Source organism: Priapulus caudatus, unplaced genomic scaffold, assembly GCF_000485595.1.
Source record: "Priapulus caudatus unplaced genomic scaffold, Priapulus_caudatus-5.0.1 Scaffold88, whole genome shotgun sequence".
Lineage (NCBI taxonomy): Eukaryota > Metazoa > Priapulida > Priapulimorpha > Priapulimorphida > Priapulidae > Priapulus > Priapulus caudatus.
The window spans coordinates 612,851-613,186 of NW_014577149.1; positions in this window are offsets into that span (position 1 = coordinate 612,851).

The window sequence follows — 336 nt, forward strand, 5'->3', positions numbered from 1 at the left end:
GCTTCTGTGATAGAGGACTGTGATTGTGGCACCTCATTATCCTTTGCTGTTGCACCGATCATCAGTATGACAGGATGATTTTGAATTTCTGCCGCTCTTAATAGGCGTTCCCATGACTCACGATCCTGTGGTGAAGTCAACTCCGGGTCCTTATCATCACAGTCAAAGATACAAGCTGAGCGTGTCACCTTGGCTGGCAATTCGGTTCAAAGATCATGGCCATCAGAACATTTGCTGCCCTCGCTCCACTCCTCTCGACACCACCACCTCCATTATTTCGCTGAAAGTGGGAAAATAATCATTTATACCAGAAAATAAATAAATTATGACAGTCCT